This window comes from Panulirus ornatus, chromosome 14, assembly GCF_036320965.1.
Source record: "Panulirus ornatus isolate Po-2019 chromosome 14, ASM3632096v1, whole genome shotgun sequence".
Taxonomy (NCBI): Eukaryota; Metazoa; Arthropoda; class Malacostraca; order Decapoda; family Palinuridae; genus Panulirus; species Panulirus ornatus.
The window spans coordinates 62,848,519-62,866,556 of record NC_092237.1 but is presented as its reverse complement, the minus strand read 5'-3'; the positions used below and the strand labels follow the sequence as shown (position 1 = coordinate 62,866,556).

The 18,038-nt window shown below is 42.4% G+C and overlaps 1 protein-coding gene across 2 annotated transcripts in view; it reads right to left on the bottom strand.

The window, feature by feature from the left end:
- Positions 1-17,198, bottom strand: part of LOC139753504 (organic cation transporter protein-like) — a 42,249-nt gene extending 25,051 nt beyond the window's left edge. Inside the window, exon 1 of one of the 2 annotated variants that reach the window (XM_071670148.1) lies at positions 17,119-17,198. The gene's annotated coding sequence lies outside the window, so the exon portion shown is untranslated. The remainder of the gene's footprint in view (positions 1-17,118) is intronic. The other variant, XM_071670149.1, reaches the window with a different exon arrangement.
- Between the last annotated feature and the right edge of the window lie 840 nt (positions 17,199-18,038).

Below are 18,038 nucleotides of genomic sequence, written 5' to 3'. Positions count from 1 at the left end.
CTGAATAAGGAAAGAACATTTTCATTTGAATTCCTTTCCTGCCTCACCACAGCTTCAGAAACATGCATTTGGCCACTTTGGGCTTGCTCTGATGATGCAGATCTGCCTTGGCAACTGTGCCAACTCTCACTATCTAGTGGAGCGTTGTGTACCGTTATAAACAATACGAGACTGAGGTGGATTATTATATTAAAGTGCGAAATACCTAAATGTTTTTATTACTTTTTTTTTAGATCTCTGGGTACTATAGTACCGTATACGATATGATAAGTTGGCCTGAGCCAAGAAGTTTGACTTAAGACTACCGAAAGCACGTTGTAATGTAAGTTAGCCCTACTGTAAGTTGGTGAGCTTCATCTGCTGAAGGCACTGCACAGCTTTTCATCACTAAATGGTGTATATTTTACGTTTCCATTTAGTGGCAGTAAGTGATAAATATTTTTTATGTCTAAATTTAAAAGGTGTTCTTAGCCCTTCCCATCATGCACGGATTTCAACTAAACAAAACTAATACCCATGCATACGTCGACCCCCAATTTTTTGCCTAAAAGAGTATATAACAGTGAGGTGAGAGAGCAGAAGAGAAAGTGCTGAAACAGTGTGGCCATATGTACAGAATGAGAGAGGAAATGTTGGCAAAGAGGATACATGAGTCGGTAGTGGAGGAATCAAGGAGAAGGAGAAGACCAAACTGGATATGGAAGGGTGGAGTGAAAAAGATTCTAAGTGATCGGGGCCAGAACATGCAGGAGGGTGAAAAACGTACACTGGATAGATTGAACTAGAACGATGTGGCATACTGGACTGAACCAGGCCATGTTAAGCGTCCGGGGTTAACCATGGAAAGGGCTGTGGGGTCTGGATGTGGATAGGGAGCTGTGGTTTCGGCGCATTATACATGAGATCCTGAGAATGGATGTGAGCGGCTGTGGCCTTTCTTTGCCTATTCCTGGAACTACCTCGCTAATGCGATAAAGTATAACAGAAAGTGAAAGTGTGTGTGTGTGTGTGTGTGTGTGTGTGTGTGTGTGTGTGTGTGTGTGTGTGTGTGTGTGTGTGTGATGAAACTGAAATATCTGACGACAATATGTGGTGTGAAGGGGGGTTTGATCGAGTAAGTAATAAATGGGTTAGAGGCAAATGTAATAAACAGTGTGTGGTTGATAGAGTTGAAAAGGGTGTGCTTGAACGTTTTGGATAAATGGAGATGGAGAAAGAGGAAAGTTTGATAAAAAGGATATATGTGTCGGAAGTGGAGAGAACAAGAACGGAAGACCAAATTGAAGATGGAAGGATGGAGTGAAAAGATTTTGAGCGCTCGAGGCCTGAACATGTAAGAGGGTAAAAGGCGTGCACGACATGGATCGAATTGGAATAATGTGTTATACAGGAGTAGTCGTGCTGTCACTGGACTGAGCCAAAGCAAGAGAAGCAGCCGAGGTAAACCCTGGAAAAGTTTATGAGTCCTGGTTGGAGAACTGTGGATTCGGTGCATTACACATGACAGCTAGAGGATGGATGTGAGCGGATGCGGCCTATATTCGTCTGTTTTGGCGTTTCCTTGCTAACACAGGAAACTGCGATCAAAAAGAATATGATCATATATATATATATATATATATATATATATATATATATATATATATATATATATATATATATATATATATTTTCTTTTTTTTTTTATACTTTGTCGCTGTCTCCCGCGTTTGCGAGGTAGCGCAAGGAAACAGACGAAAGAAATGGCCCAACCCAACCCCATACACATGTATATACACACGTCCACACACGCAAATATACATACCTACACAGCTTTCCATGGTTTACCCCAGACGCTTCACATGCCTTGATTCAATCCACTGACAGCACGTCAACCCCGGTATACCACATCGCTCCAATTCACTCTATTCCTTGCCCTCCTTTCACCCTCCTGCATGTTCAGGCCCCGATCACACAAAATCTTTTTCACTCCATCTTTCCACCTCCAATTTGGTCTCCCTCTTCTTCTTGCTCCCTCCACCTCCGACACATATATCCTCTTGGTCAATCTTTCCTCACTCATCCTCTCCATGTGCCCAAAACACTTCAAAACACCCTCTTCTGCTCTCTCAACCACGCTCTTTTTATTTCCACACATCTCTCTTACCCTTACGTTACTCACTCGATCAAACCACCTCACACCACACATTGTCCTCAAACATCTCATTTCCAGCACATCCATCCTCCTGCGCACAACTCTATCCATAGCCCACGCCTCGCAACCATACAACATTGTTGGAACCACTATTCCTTCAAACATACCCATTTTTGCTTTCCGAGATAATGTTCTCGACTTCCACACATTCTTCAAGGCTCCCAGAATTTTCGCCCCCTCCCCCACCCTATGATCCACTTCTGCTTCCATGGTTCCATCCGCTGCCAGATCCACTCCCAGATATCTAAAACACTTCACTTCCTCCAGTTTTTCTCCATTCAAACTCACCTCCCAATTGACTTGACCCTCAACCCTACTGTACCTAATAACCTAGCTCTTATTCACATTTACTCTTAACTTTCTTCTTCCACACACTTTACCAAACTCAGTCACCAGCTTTTGCAGTTTCTCACATGAATCAGCCACCAGCGCTGTATCATCAGCGAACAGCAACTGACTCACTTCCCAAGCTCTCTCATCCCCAACAGACTTCATACTTGCCCCTCTTTCCAAAACTCTTGCATCTACCTCCCTAACAACCCCATCCATAAACAAATTAAACAACCATGGAGACATCACACACCCCTGCCGCAAACCTACATTCACTGAGAACCAATCACTTTCCTCTCTTCCTACACGTACACATGCCTTACATCCTCGATAAAAACTTTTCACTGCTTCTAACAACTTGCCTCCCACACCATATATTCTTAATACCTTCCACAGAGCATCTCTATCAACTCTATCATATGCCTTCTCCAGATCCATAAATGCTACATACAAATCCATTTGCTTTTCTAAGTATTTCTCACACACATTCTTCAAAGCAAACACCTGATCCACACATCCTCTACCACTTCTGAAACCACACTGCTCTTCCCCACTCTGATGCTCTGTACATGCCTTCACCCTCTCAATCAATACCCTCCCATATAATTTACCAGGAATACTCAACAAACTTATACCTCTGTAATTTGAGCACTCACTCTTATCCCCTTTGCCTTTGTACAATGGCACTATGCACGCATTCCGCCAATCCTCAGGCACCTCACCATGAGTCATACATACATTAAATAACCTTACCAACCAGTCAACAATACAGTCACCCCCTTTTTTAATAAATTCCACTGCAATACCATCCAAACCTGCTGCCTTGCCGGCTTTCATCTTCCGCAAAGCTTTCACTACCTCTTCTCTGTTTACCAAATCATTTTCCCTAACCCTCTCACTTTGCACACCACCTCGACCAAAACACCCTATATATGCCACTCTATCATCAAACACATTCAACAAACCTTCAAAATACTCACTCCATCTCCTTCTCACATCACCACTACTTGTTATCAACTCCCCATTTGCGCCCTTCACTGAAGTTCCCATTTGCTCCCTTGTCTTACGCACTTTATTTACCTCCTTCCAGAACAACAATATATATATATATATATATATATATATATATATATATATATATATATATATATATATATATATATATATGGTGAGAAAAAGGTGGAAAAAGGTGAGAAAAATGGAAGTAAGGGAGGAATGGGATGTATTTAGGGAATCAGTGATGGATTGCGCAAAAGATGCTTGTGGCATGAGAAGAGTGGGAGGTGGGTTGATCAGAAAGGGTAGTGAGTGGTGGGATGAAGAAGTAAGAGTATTAGTGAAAGAGAAGAGAGAGGCATTTGGACGATTTTTGCAGGGAAAAAATGAAACTGAGTGGGAGATGTATAAAAGAAAGAGACAGGAGGTCAAGAGAAAGGTGCAAGAGGTGAAAAAAAGGGCAAATGAGAGTTGGGGTGAGAGAGTATCATTAAATTTTAGGGAGAATAAAAAGATGTTCTGGAAGGAGGTAAATAAAGTGCGTAAGACAGGGGAGCAAATGGGAATTTCAGTGAAGGGCGCAAATGGGGAGGTGATAACAAGTAGTGGTGATATGAGAAGGAGATGGAGTGAGTATTTTGAAGGCTTGTTGAATGTGTTTCATGATAGAGTGGCAGATATAGGGTGTTTTGGTCGAGGTGGTGTGCAAAGTGAGAGGGTTAGGGATGATGATTTGGTAAACAGAGAAGAGGTAGTAAAAGCTTTGCGGAAGATGAAAGCCGGCAAGGCAGCAGGTTTGGATGGTATTGCAGTGGAATTTATTAAAAAAGGGGGTGACTGTATTGTTGACTGGTTGGTAAGGTTATTTAATGTATGTATGACTCATGGTGAGGTGCCTGAGGATTGGCGGAATGCGTGCATAGTGCCATTGTACAAAGGCAAAGGGGATAAGAGTGAGTGCTCAAATTACAGAGGTATAAGATTGTTGAGTATTCCTGGTAAATTATATGGGAGGATATTGATTGAGAGGGTGAAGGCATGTACAGAGCATCAGATTGGGGAAGAGCAGTGTGGTTTCAGAAGTGGTAGAGGATGTGTGGATCAGGTGTTTGCTTTGAAGAATGTGTGTGAGAAATACTTAGAAAAGCAAATGGATTTGTATGTAGCATTTATGGATCTGGAGAAGGCATATGATAGAGTTGATAGAGATGCTCTGTGGAAGGTATTAAGAATATATGGTGTGGGAGGCAAGTTGTTAGAAGCAGTGAAAAGTTTTTATCGAGGATGTAAGGCATGTGTACGTGTAGGAAGAGAGGAAAGTGATTGGTTCTCAGTGAATGTAGGTTTGCGGCAGGGGTGTGTGATGTCCCCATGGTTGTTTAATTTGTTTATGGATGGGGTTGTTAGGGAGGTGAATGCAAGAGTTTTGGAAAGAGGGGCAAGTATGAAGTCTGTTGGGGATGAGAGAGCTTGGGAAGTGAGTCAGTTGTTGTTCGCTGATGATACAGCGCTGGTGGCTGATTCATGTGAGAAACTGCAGAAGCTGGTGACTGAGTTTGGTAAAGTGTGTGAAAGAAGAAAGTTAAGAGTAAATGTGAATAAGAGCAAGGTTATTAGGTACAGTAGGGTTGAGGGTCAAGTCAATTGGGAGGTGAGTTTGAATGGAGAAAAACTGGAGGAAGTGAAGTGTTTTAGATATCTGGGAGTGGATCTGGCAGCGGATGGAACCATGGAAGCGGAAGTGGATCATAGGGTGGGGGAGGGGGCGAAAATTCTGGGAGCCTTGAAGAATGTGTGGAAGTCGAGAACATTATCTCGGAAAGCAAAAATGGGTATGTTTGAAGGAATAGTGGTTCCAACAATGTTGTATGGTTGCGAGACGTGGGCTATGGATAGAGTTGTGCGCAGGAGGATGGATGTGCTGGAAATGAGATGTTTGAGGACAATATGTGGTGTGAGGTGGTTTGATCGAGTAAGTAACGTAAGGGTAAGAGAGATGTGTGGAAATAAAAAGAGCGTGGTTGAGAGAGCAGAAGAGGGTGTTTTGAAATGGTTCGGGCACATGGAGAGAATGAGTGAGGAAAGATTGACCAAGAGAATATATGTGTCGGAGGTGGAGGGAACGAGGAGAAGAGGGAGACCAAATTGGAGGTGGAAAGATGGAGTGAAAAAGATTTTGTGTGATCGGGGCCTGAACATGCAGGAGGGTGAAAGGAGGGCAAGGAATAGAGTGAATTGGAGCGATGTGGTATACCGGGGTTGACGTGCTGTCAGTGGATTGAATCAAGGCATGTGAGGCGTCTGGGGTAAACCATGGAAAGCTGTGTAGGTATGTATATTTGCGTGTGTGGACGTATGTATATACATGTGTATGGGGGTGGGTTGGGCCATTTCTTTCGTCTGTTTCCTTGCGCTACCTCGCAAACGCGGGAGACAGCGACAAAAAAAAAAATATATATATATATTTCGTTCGTACTGTGCCATGGGAGTACAATCGTCGAAAAACTTCCCACCTCTGAGGAATCCGTCCCTTCCCTTCTACTGATGGTAGCGCAGCCTTGAAGCTACAGATGTCCCTGGAGAAGAGGTCTTACGGTTACATGAAGATAATATATGAATCATACCTATTCGCCTTTACCCGCCATAGTGAGGAACACCAGAATACTCAGTCCATATAGGAAAATCCTCTCTTCGCTCCTGTTCCCTGTTCTAAATACCGATAGAATTGGGGAGGAGAATTATTAAATATCTGATAGAATTGAGGAGGAGAATTATCACCCGCAGGTACCACTTCCTTTGTTGACGTCTACGACACGCAGGAAGAACGGTATTATGTCTAAGTCTTCCATATTTCCAACGGTAGGTTACTCTGCTGCCCCAGGATACCTCCTCTGTGGGGTTCGTGCTGCGCTCAGGCCGGAACCACAGGTCCTACAGTGTGCTGATGTGTAAGTCACTGTTGGTTGAACACAGGGCGACTAAGGAAGGGGTCAGCGTTCAGTGCCTACCAGTGTGGAAGTTGCATATTGGGCAAGAGGTCTCGTGATATGTTGAAATGGTGTTTGTAATGTTGAAAAGATGAATGTTGTTCAAAGGCCGACGAGAAAGTGTAACCCTTACATGCCTGGGGAGCGTAGTCTTAAGATAGGCTTACATTTGCTAAGGTATTGATTAAGACTGGGTTTGGAGGGCTTGTGTTAACTGCTTGTCAGAGTTATTTCAGTGTCACATATCTTGTCATTATCGTGTTTATTGAGAGAGGAGGTATTTATGAGTATTGGTTGTTGAAACGCAAGGCAAAGGCCAGTGCCTTCTTTCCCCGAGAGGGTTGGTGGTTGGTTTTATATATATATATATATATATATATATATATATATATATATATATATATAAAGGGGAAGTAAATGTTTATAGTTGTGTTACTGGAGTGATAGTTTTCATGCATGGTGTTTTTGACAAGAAAATAGTGAAGTTGGAGAAAAATGTAGCTTAGACATTGAAGCTTATTGATACAGTGGTGAAATTGATGAGAACTGCTATTGACGTTTGTGTGAATAAATTGTACATTTCCTTTTCCATAGCCAGAGGTTGAACCATTATGTGACATTCATTTTTTCATTCATTTTAAGCTAAAAGTTTGTTTTCTAAATTGTTTCTTACATTTTTCATATGTATATATATGTATGTGTGTGTGTGTGTGTGTGTATGTGCGTATGTGTGTGTATGTGTGTGTGTGTGTGTATGTATATATATATGTATATTATCCCTGGGGATAGGGGTGAAAGAATACTTCCCACGTATTCCTCGCGTGTCGTAGAAAGCGACTAGAGGGGACGGGAGCGGGGGGCCGGAAATCCTCCCCTCCTTGTATTAACTTTCTAAAATGGGAAACAGAAGAAGGAGTCACGCGGGGAGTGATCATCCTCCTCGAAGGCTCAGAGTGGGGTGCCTAAATGTGTGTGGATGTAACCAAGATGTGAAAAAAGGAGAGATAGGTAGTATGTTTGAGGAAAGGAACCTGGATGTTTTGGCTCTGAGTGAAACGAAGCTCAAGGGTAAAGGGGAAGAGTGGTTTGGAAATGTCTGGGGAGTGAAGTCAGGGGTTAGTGAGAGGACAAGAGCAAGGGAAGGAGTAGCAATACTCCTGAAACAGGAGTTGTGGGAGTATGTGATAGAATGTAAGAAAGTAAATTCTCGATTAATATGGGTAAAATTGAAAGTTGATGGAGAGAGGTGGGTGATTATTGGTGCATATGCACCTGGGCATGAGAAGAAAGATCATGAGAGGCAAGTGTTTTGGGAGCAGCTGAATGAGTGTGTTAGCGGTTTTGATGCACGAGACCGGGTTATAGTGATGGGTGATTTGAATGCAAAGGTGAGTAATGTGGCAGTTGAGGGAATAATTGGTATGCATGGGGTGTTCAGTGTTGTAAATGGAAATGGTGAAGAGCTTGTAGATTTATGTGCTGAAAAAGGACTGATGATTGGGAATACCTGGTTTAAAAAGCGAGATATACATAAGTATACTTATGTAAGCAGGAGAGATGGCCAGAGAGCGTTATTGGATTACGTGTTAATTGACAGGCGTGCGAAAGAGAGACTTTTGGATGTTAATGTGCTGAGAGGTGCAACTGGAGGGATGTCTGATCATTATCTTGTGGAGGCTAAGGTGAAGATTAGTATGGGTTTTCAGAAAAGAGGAGTGAATGTTGGGGTGAAGAAGGTGGTGAGAGTAAGTGAGCTTGGGAAGGAGACCTGTGTGGGGAAGTACCAGGAGAGACTGTGTACAGAATGGAAAAAGGTGAGAACAATGGAAGTAAGGGGAGTGGGGGAGGAATGGGATGTATTTAGGGAATCAGTGATGGATTGCGCAAAAGATGCTTGTGGCATGAGAAGAGTGGGAGGTGGGCTGTTTAGAAAGGGTAGTGAGTGGTGGGATGAAGAAGTAAGAGTATTAGTGAAAGAGAAGAGAGAGGCATTTGGACGATTTTTGCAGGGAAAAAATGCAATTGAGTGGGAGAAGTATAAAAGAAAGAGACAGGAGGTCAAGAGAAAGGTGCAAGAGGTGAAAAAAAGGGCAAATGAGAGTTGGGGTGAGAGACTATCAGTAAATTTTAGGGAGAATAAAAAGATGTTCTGGAAGGAGGTAAATAGGGTGCGTAAGACAAGGGAGCAAATGGGAACTTCAGTGAAGGGCGTAAATGGGGAGGTGATAACAAGTAGTGGTGATGTGAGAAGGAGATGGAATGAGTATTTTGAAGGTTTGTTGAATGTGTCTGATGACAGAGTGGCAGATATAGGGTGTTTTGGTCGAGGTGGTGTGCAAAGTGAGAGGGTTAGGGAAAATGATTTGGTAAACAGAGAAGAGGTAGTAAAAGCTTTGCGGAAGATGAAAGCCGGCAAGGCAGCAGGTTTGGATGGTATTGCAGTGGAATTTATTAAAAAAGGGGGTGACTGTATTGTTGACTGGTTGGTAAGGTTATTTAATGTATGTATGACTCATGGTGAGGTGCCTGAGGATTGGCGGAATGCGTGCATAGTGCCATTGTACAAAGGCAAAGGGGATAAGAGTGAGTGCTCAAATTACAGAGGTATAAGTTTGTTGAGTATTCCTGGTAAACTATATGGGAGGGTATTGATTGAGAGGGTGAAGGCATGTACAGAGCATCAGATTGGGGAAGAGCAGTGCGGTTTCAGAAGTGGTAGAGGATGTGTGGATCAGGTGTTTGCTTTGAAGAATGTATGTGAGAAATACTTAGAAAAGCAAATGGATTTGTATGTAGCATTTATGGATCTGGAGAAGGCATATGATAGAGTTGATAGAGATGCTCTGTGGAAGGTATTAAGAATATATGGTGTGGGAGGCAAGTTGTTAGAAGCAGTGAAAAGTTTTTATCGAGGATGTAAGGCATGTGTACGTGTAGGAAGAGAGGAAAGTGATTGGTTCTCAGTGAATGTAGGTTTGCGGCAGGGGTGTGTGATGTCTCCATGGTTGTTTAATTTGTTTATGGATGGGGTTGTTAGGGAGGTAAATGCAAGAGTCCTGGAAAGAGGGGCAAGTATGAAGTCTGTTGGGGATGAGAGAGCTTGGGAAGTGAGTCAGTTGTTGTTCGCTGATGATACAGCGCTGGTGGCTGATTCATGTGAGAAACTGCAGAAGCTGGTGACTGAGTTTGGTAAAGTGTGTGGAAGAAGAAAGTTAAGAGTAAATGTGAATAAGAGCAAGGTTATTAGGTACAGTAGGGTTGAGGGTCAAGTCAATTGGGAGGTGAGTTTGAATGGAGAAAAACTGGAGGAAGTGAAGTGTTTTAGATATCTGGGAGTGGATCTGTCAGCGGATGGAACCATGGAAGCGGAAGTGGATCATAGGGTGGGGGAGGGGGCGAAAATTTTGGGAGCCTTGAAAAATGTGTGGAAGTCGAGAACATTATCTCGGAAAGCAAAAATGGGTATGTTTGAAGGAATAGTGGTTCCAACAATGTTGTATGGTTGCGAGGCGTGGGCTATGGATAGAGTTGTGCGCAGGAGGATGGATGTGCTGGAAATGAGATGTTTGAGGACAATGTGTGGTGTGAGGTGGTTTGATCGAGTAAGTAACGTAAGGGTAAGAGAGATGTGTGGAAATAAAAAGAGCGTGGTTGAGAGAGCAGAAGAGGGTGTTTTGAAATGGTTTGGGCACATGGAGAGAATGAGTGAGGAAAGATTGACCAAGAGGATATATGTGTCGGAGGTGGAGGGAACGAGGAGAAGAGGGAGACCAAATTGGAGGTGGAAAGATGGAGTGAAAAAGATTTTGTGTGATCGGGGCCTGAACATGCAGGAGGGTGAAAGGAGGGCAAGGAATAGAGTGAATTGGAGCGATGTGGTATACGGGGTTGACGTGCTGTCAGTGGATTGAATCAAGGCATGTGAGGCGTCTGGGTAAACCATGGAAAGCTGTGTAGGTATGTATATTTGCGTGTGTGGACGTATGTATTACATGTGTATGGGGGTGGGTTGGGCCATTTCTTTCGTCTGTTTCCTTGCGCTACCTCGCAAACGCGGGAGACAGCGACAAAAAAAAAAATATATATATATATTTCGTTCGTACTGTGCCATGGGAGTACAATCGTCGAAAAACTTCCCACCTCTGAGGAATCCGTCCCTTCCTTCTACTGATGGTAGCGCAGCCTTGAAGCTACAGATGTCCCTGGAGAAGAGGTCTTACGGTTACATGAAGATAATATATGAATCATACCTATTCGCCTTTACCCGCCATAGTGAGGAACACCAGAATACTCAGTCCATATAGGAAAATCCTCTCTTCGCTCCTGTTCCCTGTTCTAAATACCGATAGAATTGGGGAGGAGAATTATTAAATATCTGATAGAATTGAGGAGGAGAATTATCACCCGCAGGTACCACTTCCTTTGTTGACGTCTACGACACGCAGGAAGAACGGTATTATGTCTAAGTCTTCCATATTTCCAACGGTAGGTTACTCTGCTGCCCCAGGATACCTCCTCTGTGGGGTTCGTGCTGCGCTCAGGCCGGAACCACAGGTCCTACAGTGTGCTGATGTGTAAGTCACTGTTGGTTGAACACAGGGCGACTAAGGAAGGGGTCAGCGTTCAGTGCCTACCAGTGTGGAAGTTGCATATTGGGCAAGAGGTCTCGTGATATGTTGAAATGGTGTTTGTAATGTTGAAAAGATGAATGTTGTTCAAAGGCCGACGAGAAAGTGTAACCCTTACATGCCTGGGGAGCGTAGTCTTAAGATAGGCTTACATTTGCTAAGGTATTGATTAAGACTGGGTTTGGAGGGCTTGTGTTAACTGCTTGTCAGAGTTATTTCAGTGTCACATATCTTGTCATTATCGTGTTTATTGAGAGAGGAGGTATTTATGAGTATTGGTTGTTGAAACGCAAGGCAAAGGCCAGTGCCTTCTTTCCCCGAGAGAGTTGGTGGTTGGTTTTATATATATATATATATATATATATATATATATATATATATATATATATATATATAAAGGGGAAGTAAATGTTTATAGTTGTGTTACTGGAGTGATAGTTTTCATGCATGGTGTTTTTGACAAGAAAATAGTGAAGTTGGAGAAAAATGTAGCTTAGACATTGAAGCTTATTGATACAGTGGTGAAATTGATGAGAACTGCTATTGACGTTTGTGTGAATAAATTGTACATTTCCTTTTCCATAGCCAGAGGTTGAACCATTATGTGACATTCATTTTTTCATTCATTTTAAGCTAAAAGTTTGTTTTCTAAATTGTTTCTTACATTTTCATATGTATATATATGTATGTGTGTGTGTGTGTGTGTATGTGCGTATGTGTGTGTATGTGTGTGTGTGTGTGTATGTATATATATATGTATATTATCCCTGGGGATAGGGGTGAAAGAATACTTCCCACGTATTCCTCGCGTGTCGTAGAAAGCGACTAGAGGGGACGGGAGCGGGGGGCCGGAAATCCTCCCCTCCTTGTATTAACTTTCTAAAATGGGAAACAGAAGAAGGAGTCACGCGGGGAGTGATCATCCTCCTCGAAGGCTCAGAGTGGGGTGCCTAAATGTGTGTGGATGTAACCAAGATGTGAAAAAAGGAGAGATAGGTAGTATGTTTGAGGAAAGGAACCTGGATGTTTTGGCTCTGAGTGAAACGAAGCTCAAGGGTAAAGGGGAAGAGTGGTTTGGAAATGTCTGGGGAGTGAAGTCAGGGGTTAGTGAGAGGACAAGAGCAAGGGAAGGAGTAGCAATACTCCTGAAACAGGAGTTGTGGGAGTATGTGATAGAATGTAAGAAAGTAAATTCTCGATTAATATGGGTAAAATTGAAAGTTGATGGAGAGAGGTGGGTGATTATTGGTGCATATGCACCTGGGCATGAGAAGAAAGATCATGAGAGGCAAGTGTTTTGGGAGCAGCTGAATGAGTGTGTTAGCGGTTTTGATGCACGAGACCGGGTTATAGTGATGGGTGATTTGAATGCAAAGGTGAGTAATGTGGCAGTTGAGGGAATAATTGGTATGCATGGGTGTTCAGTGTTGTAAATGGAAATGGTGAAGAGCTTGTAGATTTATGTGCTGAAAAAGGACTGATGATTGGGAATACCTGGTTTAAAAAGCGAGATATACATAAGTATACTTATGTAAGCAGGAGAGATGGCCAGAGAGCGTTATTGGATTACGTGTTAATTGACAGGCGTGCGAAAGAGAGACTTTTGGATGTTAATGTGCTGAGAGGTGCAACTGGAGGGATGTCTGATCATTATCTTGTGGAGGCTAAGGTGAAGATTAGTATGGGTTTTCAGAAAAGAGGAGTGAATGTTGGGGTGAAGAAGGTGGTGAGAGTAAGTGAGCTTGGGAAGGAGACCTGTGTGGGGAAGTACCAGGAGAGACTGTGTACAGAATGGAAAAAGGTGAGAACAATGGAAGTAAGGGGAGTGGGGGAGGAATGGGATGTATTTAGGGAATCAGTGATGGATTGCGCAAAAGATGCTTGTGGCATGAGAAGAGTGGGAGGTGGGCTGTTTAGAAAGGGTAGTGAGTGGTGGGATGAAGAAGTAAGAGTATTAGTGAAAGAGAAGAGAGAGGCATTTGGACGATTTTTGCAGGGAAAAAATGCAATTGAGTGGGAGAAGTATAAAAGAAAGAGACAGGAGGTCAAGAGAAAGGTGCAAGAGGTGAAAAAAAGGGCAAATGAGAGTTGGGGTGAGAGACTATCAGTAAATTTTAGGGAGAATAAAAAGATGTTCTGGAAGGAGGTAAATAGGGTGCGTAAGACAAGGGAGCAAATGGGAACTTCAGTGAAGGGCGTAAATGGGGAGGTGATAACAAGTAGTGGTGATGTGAGAAGGAGATGGAATGAGTATTTTGAAGGTTTGTTGAATGTGTCTGATGACAGAGTGGCAGATATAGGGTGTTTTGGTCGAGGTGGTGTGCAAAGTGAGAGGGTTAGGGAAAATGATTTGGTAAACAGAGAAGAGGTAGTAAAAGCTTTGCGGAAGATGAAAGCCGGCAAGGCAGCAGGTTTGGATGGTATTGCAGTGGAATTTATTAAAAAAGGGGGTGACTGTATTGTTGACTGGTTGGTAAGGTTATTTAATGTATGTATGACTCATGGTGAGGTGCCTGAGGATTGGCGGAATGCGTGCATAGTGCCATTGTACAAAGGCAAAGGGGATAAGAGTGAGTGCTCAAATTACAGAGGTATAAGTTTGTTGAGTATTCCTGGTAAACTATATGGGAGGGTATTGATTGAGAGGGTGAAGGCATGTACAGAGCATCAGATTGGGGAAGAGCAGTGCGGTTTCAGAAGTGGTAGAGGATGTGTGGATCAGGTGTTTGCTTTGAAGAATGTATGTGAGAAATACTTAGAAAAGCAAATGGATTTGTATGTAGCATTTATGGATCTGGAGAAGGCATATGATAGAGTTGATAGAGATGCTCTGTGGAAGGTATTAAGAATATATGGTGTGGGAGGCAAGTTGTTAGAAGCAGTGAAAAGTTTTTATCGAGGATGTAAGGCATGTGTACGTGTAGGAAGAGAGGAAAGTGATTGGTTCTCAGTGAATGTAGGTTTGCGGCAGGGGTGTGTGATGTCTCCATGGTTGTTTAATTTGTTTATGGATGGGGTTGTTAGGGAGGTAAATGCAAGAGTCCTGGAAAGAGGGGCAAGTATGAAGTCTGTTGGGGATGAGAGAGCTTGGGAAGTGAGTCAGTTGTTGTTCGCTGATGATACAGCGCTGGTGGCTGATTCATGTGAGAAACTGCAGAAGCTGGTGACTGAGTTTGGTAAAGTGTGTGGAAGAAGAAAGTTAAGAGTAAATGTGAATAAGAGCAAGGTTATTAGGTACAGTAGGGTTGAGGGTCAAGTCAATTGGGAGGTGAGTTTGAATGGAGAAAAACTGGAGGAAGTGAAGTGTTTTAGATATCTGGGAGTGGATCTGTCAGCGGATGGAACCATGGAAGCGGAAGTGGATCATAGGGTGGGGGAGGGGGCGAAAATTTTGGGAGCCTTGAAAAATGTGTGGAAGTCGAGAACATTATCTCGGAAAGCAAAAATGGGTATGTTTGAAGGAATAGTGGTTCCAACAATGTTGTATGGTTGCGAGGCGTGGGCTATGGATAGAGTTGTGCGCAGGAGGATGGATGTGCTGGAAATGAGATGTTTGAGGACAATGTGTGGTGTGAGGTGGTTTGATCGAGTAAGTAACGTAAGGGTAAGAGAGATGTGTGGAAATAAAAAGAGCGTGGTTGAGAGAGCAGAAGAGGGTGTTTTGAAATGGTTTGGGCACATGGAGAGAATGAGTGAGGAAAGATTGACCAAGAGGATATATGTGTCGGAGGTGGAGGGAACGAGGAGAAGAGGGAGACCAAATTGGAGGTGGAAAGATGGAGTGAAAAAGATTTTGTGTGATCGGGGCCTGAACATGCAGGAGGGTGAAAGGAGGGCAAGGAATAGAGTGAATTGGAGCGATGTGGTATACAGGGGTTGACGTGCTGTCAGTGGATTGAATCAAGGCATGTGAAGCGTCTGGGGTAAACCATGGAAAGCTGTGTAGGTATGTATATTTGCGTGTGTGGACGTGTGTATGTACGTGTGTATGGGGGTTGGGCCATTTCTTTCGTCTGTTTCCTCGCGCTACCTCGCAAACGCGGGAGACAGCGACAAAGTATAAAAAAAAAAAAAAAAAAATATATATATATATATATATATATATATATATATATATATATATATATATATATATAGGAGATAGGGGAGAAAGAATACTCCCCACGTATTCCTTGCGTGTCGTAGAAGGCGACTAAAAGGGGAGGGATTGGGGGGCTGGAAATCCTCCCCTTTTTTTTTTTTTTAATTTTCCAAAAGAAGGAACAGAGAAGGGGGCCAGGTGAGGATATTCCCTCAGAGGCCCAGTCCTCTGTTCTTAACGCTACCTTGCTAACACGGGAAATGGCGAATAGTTTGAAAGAAATATATATATATATATATATATATATATATATATATATATATATATATATATATATATATATATATATATATATATATATATATTGACACCACGTCGACCCCGGTATACCACATCGTTCCAATTCACTCTATTCCTTGCACGCCTTTCACCCTCCTGCATGTTCAGGCCCCGATCGCTCAAAATCTTTTTCACTCCATCTTTCCACCTCCAATCTGGTCTCCCACTTCTCGTTCCCTCCACCTCTGACATCTATATCCTCTTGGTCAATCTTTCCTCACTAATTCTCTCCATGTGACCAAACCATTTCAAAACACCCTCTTCTGCTCTCTCAACCACAATCTTTTTATTACCACACATCTCTCTTACCCTATTATTACTTACTCGATCAAACCACCTCACACCACGTATTGTCCTCAAACATCTCATTTCCAGCACATCCACCCTCCTGCGCACAACTCTATCCATAGCCCACGCCTCGCAACCATACAACATTGTTGGAACCACTATTTCTTCAAACATACCCATTTTTGTTTTCCGAGATAATGTTCTCGACTTCCACACATTCTTCAAGGCTCCCAGAATTTTCGCCCCCTCCCCCAACCTATGATCCACTTCCGCTTCCATGGTTCCATCCTCTGCCAAATCCACTCCCAGATATCTGAAACACTTCACTTCCTCCAGTTTTTCTCCATTCAAACTTGCCTCCCAATTGACTTGGCCCTCAACCCTACTGTACCTAATAACCTTACTCTTATTCACATTTACTCTCAACTTTCCTCTTTCACACACTTTACCAAACTCAGTCACCAGCTTCTGCAGTTTCTCACATGAATCAGCAACCAGCGCTGTATCATCAGCGAACAACAACTGACTCACTTCCCAAGCTCTCTCATCCACAACAAGTATGCCTACATAGTAGGCCACATCATGCAACAATTGGAGCGTTTACGCCGTCAAATGCAAGGCATGTAAATATATCTATGGAGATCAGGCAGGCAAAACTGTAACGGATAGGCGTTATTGGCACCGTCAATCAGTACGCAGGATGACCACAAAAATGCGATCGCTAAACATTGTCGTGAAAATGATCAGCTCATAGGTCTTGAAAAATCCCTTTATCTTATACCCCTCTTCTGATTATGCCACTCGCAACGTCATTTAATGTCTTAATTGCTAATACTTAGAACTTTAATTTGCCTCCTGGCAATTTTAAAGCCCATCCTAGCATTAATCAAATCATTATGAGAGAACTAACAAAACACAAAAACATAAAAAAGTTGTCCAAGACACAACCAGCTACCCAGGTCAAACCCCGCCTGATAGAAACGTCTATTTGCAACACGTAATTGTATGATTTCATGACTCACTAGCAGTTCCATATTCACATTTCATAAGTCAATATACAGGCAACAGAGATTTCATGTTCATGGAAAGAAAATCATCTATATTCTAAAAGAAGGGTTAAGAAATACGGTCCAGACATTCCAAAAGGATCCACTAGAATCCTAAAAATACATAACGTCTCCGAGTCACAATATAGGTACTACGTAATCATCTAATTATGTTGAATCGTCGGAAACACACTAAGAAAACATCGTCTCTGCTATTACATAACCCTACCTTTACCGTTCTTTTCGCTATGTTGCACCGCACAATCTTCTGAGCCTCACAATCCTGGGGGTGATGTAAATACACTGTGCGAGTTCATTTGTAAGCGCTACATAACCAAACCGTTCATGAAGTTATCGTACGAGCTATTCACTTAAGTGTCAACGGAACCCATACACATTAATCGTGTCTTTCTCTGATATGAACATTGTAGAATATTTCTTCAATTGTAGATAAATTTATTAGTTAAGATTAACATAAACTTTTCGTATTATACGACTACATTGCTCCATGCGTCTGGCATCACAGTTTTGCTGCCACCTTAAAAATCAAGCTGTGGTCACCAGAGATTTCAATCCGCGTAGAGAGAGGATTCGAGTGGAAACGTCGAATATAAAACAAAATTAAACATAAAATTTCTTACTTTGATTATGCATTGATTTTATTATCAGAAGTCTAGTAAGCATCGTAACTATAAACAATCAACGCAATAGATTTTTGTATTGCATTATAGTGTACGGTCCTAATTAGAAGTTACAATGGTCAATAAAGCATTAGCATGATTGCACTTATTTGAGGCTTGGATCCTAACCCAATGCACAGAATACTATGTAAATGCCGATATTTCTGTGATAATGTTAGTAAATCAAGGGGTGTCGAAATTTCCGTAACTTCAGATCATACAAAGCGGGAGTGCATGTTGGAGGCACGATGCTCCAGCTGAATACATGAAACTCCAAGAAATGCTCGATTATATGATATTTTCCTGTGAGTTTTTTCGCAGAACATAAAAGGACCCAAACAGGAGCTTCTGTCGCGAGAATTGATTCAATAGTAAGACGATACAGACATTAAGTCCAAAGGATTTAAACTGTTTTTTTATGTTCAATTTATGCTTTGCATCACATTGAGCCTCAGTATTGATGATTATA